This window comes from Benincasa hispida, chromosome 6, assembly GCF_009727055.1.
Source record: "Benincasa hispida cultivar B227 chromosome 6, ASM972705v1, whole genome shotgun sequence".
Classification (NCBI taxonomy): domain Eukaryota; kingdom Viridiplantae; phylum Streptophyta; class Magnoliopsida; order Cucurbitales; family Cucurbitaceae; genus Benincasa; species Benincasa hispida.
Window position 1 is genome coordinate 34,400,231 of NC_052354.1, and position 3,849 is coordinate 34,404,079.

Consider the following 3,849-nt stretch of genomic DNA (forward strand, 5'->3'; position numbering starts at 1 on the left):
ATGCACCCATCATATTGGGAAGACCACTCCTTTCGACCGGTCACGCTCAAATTGATGTGCGCAAGGGGAAGATCATAATGAATATTCATGGGGAAAAGCTCTGGATTAAGGCAGTCAAGAACCCAAAGGACAAAGAAAAGAGGGAAAAGCCACCATGGACGTGAAAAGACTAGCTTGGAATAAGCAGTCCCTGAGTTACTTTATGACTCAACCTCATCAGGGATGCAAACCTTTTGAATATCCTTTCTCTACATCAATACTTCAAGAACTTTCATCATCTTAATTTTGTATATTATCGCATATCTACTTTTTTCTTACTCTACAAAAAAAAGAAAATGCGATCGTGTTGAACGATTGCGGTAAAGGATTTTATTTTGTTTAAAATCAGTTCACCCTCTCACTGTTTTTCTTGTAACGATCAAGGCGAACGATTGCAGAGGCATTACGCAGAAAAGCAACTTATCTTATTCTATCACCGCAAGCTAAAGATAGGAGATCACCGCAAAGAAGGATGCATCAACAAACAATGCGGGCGACAGTGAAAATTTAGGGGTTGTATTCTTCCTTGACTTTATTCCAAATTCTGCACTATCGCATCGCATTTTAATTTCAAAATTTTATCACTGCATTCTCTTTGATTACCATAATCATTCCATATTGATAAATTTCGAAAGTCTCCGCATGATTTTATCTTTGCCAATTATGATTTCAATGATGACACACATGCTTCTATTTTTTCGTATATACTAGAGTCAACTTAATTTTAAGATAGTCACCTCATGAAATATTTCTAGAAGTTAGAGGTCTGCTAGCTTTCTTTCAAACTCTCTTTACGTAGCTTTCGAAGAACATCGCATGACTTCTTTCAATCTTTTGGTAATAGGGACATTGCCGCATTTTAAATTTGGGGGTGACGTATTTATTTTTCGACCTTGCTATTTTTAGCTTTATAAAAAATAAAATTCTAAGAAAAACAACTCCACTGTCAACGCAATGGGCAAACCCATGTTGATAAGAGTTAAGTTGTGAAGGGTACTTACCCATAATTAGATGTCAGCATGACACACGTGGGAGCAAGCCAAAACGAAAGTAAGTTACCAGGATCAATGCATAAATAAATGACCACAACTCCGGTGCCAAGTAGATATGAGTTTAGTCTGAGAAAGAGTGCATTGCTCGTAGTTGGATGTCTGCATGACACATATGGGGGCAAGCCAAAACAAAGGCAAGGCACTTGGATCGCGCAAGTTCAGAAAAAAATAATAATTTCAAGAAATATGTAAGGATAAAAATCATTTGACACCCCGGTGGAAAAGTTTTCTTTTTGAAATAAATCATGCAATGTCCTGGAATTTTGTAGAGTCCTTTTGAAGGTTAAACTTGCGGTCCCTTGGTCTTAGAAATATTTTAAGAGGAGTCTTGAATAAGAATTGAGGAAACTTTGGTGTATAGGTTTTGAATGGAGTATCCTTGAGAAATCTAGGAAAAGAGAATTGCGGTCGACTTTCTAAAGGAAATATTTAGCTTATGCTTGAGGACAAGCATTGTTTAAATTTGGGGGTGTGATAACGGGCAGAAATGCACGTTATTACCGTGCTTAAACAATGTTGGCTTGTGTTGATAAAATATGTTAGATTGCGTCCAAAAAGCATTAAGTTTGCAACATTCTGGCCGCATGCGCTCATCGCATAGAAACAGTTAATTTTTGTATTTTTATGCAGAATATGCGTTGACACAAGGCAAAAAACACGATCACAAGAAATTAACAGTCGAGCGTAGCATTACCGCAAGGCTTTGCGGTGATTTGTGCTCGCAAACATCTGCTCAAGAAGGATTGTCGCATAGAGCTGGCGCAACTTGGTGGGCGTATTTGGGTGAAAGGCATAATTAATCACGATGGGACAGAAAACTGATGACGGTCGAATCCGAATTAAGTTGACAAGCCGCTAACGATAACAAGTACATTCAACTTTTCAATGACAAATATTCGGCGCATCAGTTAGAGAATTAAAGCTATCCCATCTGTGCAATAATAAGAGAGAAGCCGCCCTTCACCCCGAAGCTCTATAAATACCAAAGGCATCCTTCAGAAAAGAGGTTTAGCAATTTCGATACTTAGATAATTTTCTTCATAGCTTTAGCCGTTTTCATAGTTTTCTTTTATTTTTAAAGCGGACGAACAGAAGAGTAGAGACGTCGAAAGATCGTTCAGGGAAACTCGAGAGAGAACCCGGAGATGTAGAAAGCGGAGAGCGGGCCGACTCTCGCGAGAGCGAGATTATCTTTTGAACAAGAGTAGAAAAGACAGTGTAAATGTCTGGGAAGCAAGACATTGCTACCAAGCTCTTTATTCTCTTCTTGCATTGTTATTTTGTACTTCAACTTCATATTTATGCAATGGAAATTGTTATTCTACATCTGTTCACTCTCTTAGCATGAATGAGTATCTAAACTTATCGAATGGGTTGAGAAGAACTAATAGGATTTTCATCCCATGCGATCATCTTGTTTATGTTGTGCCCAACACCCCTTTAGAGCTACTCGAGAGAGAGTCTAAAGAAAGAACCTAAGACTTAATAGATCTAGATTAGAATCTAGACTCGAGAGAGCAAGATTAGATCTGCATAAACAAGATATAGGGACTTAGAGATAAGCTCTATTTGTGAACCTGCATCGCATGCACCCTAGAGATAGGTATAATATTATGTGGTCGCCTTATTTGTGTGTGTGTCATTTTGTCATCGCATAAATAAGAATAGAGACTTATGTGTAGGTCCTATAGACTTATCGCATATATCGCATGCGTTCTATCATTAGAAGTTGTAGCATTTGCATCGAGAGATGGTTTACTATTGTAAGTGTGTTGCATGATCGCATAGCATGAACGCATCCTAGGAAATGTTAGCCGAAACCCTTCTTAACCCGTTCACCGCATACTCATCGCATCTTCTGCTTTATCAACTGTTTTTGAAATTCTGCCACATTTGTTTATTTCTATTATCACAAACAACATTCCCAACAACTACTTAATTTATTTGGTTATCGGAAAGTCTTTTGAAAAACTACAACTACATATTGTTTTCCCAAGTCTTTAAGTTCGACCCTGGACTTACCAGGAAACTCAGTGGGGTTTACACTTGGATTCCACTGGGAAAACTTGAGTGCTCAATGCATTTTCATCATCGCATTTCATCCATAATTCCACCTCATAAAATAATGCATCAAGTCACTGGACCATAGTGAAGAACATCTTCAAGTATCTTCGGAGAACGAGGGACTACATGCTCGTATATGGTGATAGGGATTTGATCCTTAAAGGATACATGGATTCTGACTTTCAGACTGATAAGGACTCTCACAAGTCCACATCAGGGTCAATCTTTACTTTTAATGAAGGAGTTGTAGTGTGGCAAAGCACTAAGTAGGGGTGCATCGTCGACTCCACATTAGAGGCGGAGTACGTAGCGGCTTGCGAAGTTGCTAAGGAGGCCGTTTGGCTCAAGAAGTTCTTGACATAATTGGAAGTCGTTCCAGATATGTCTAGACCTATTACCCTCTATTTTGATAATAGTGGGGCAGTGGCAAACTCTAAAGAGCCGAGGAGTCACAGGCGCGACAAACACATAGAGCGGAAGTATCATCTGATCTGCGAGATAGTGCATCGAGGGGACGTGATCTCACGCAGATCGCTTCGGAGCACAATGTTGTTGACCCGTTTACGAAGGCTCTCATAGCTACAGTGTTTGAGGGTTACCATGAAGCATCGGTCTACAGGATCGCCCACGGCTGGACTAAGGCAAGTGGGAGATTTTCTTGTACTAGGCTTTTATGTCCTAGTTTATTGTTTTG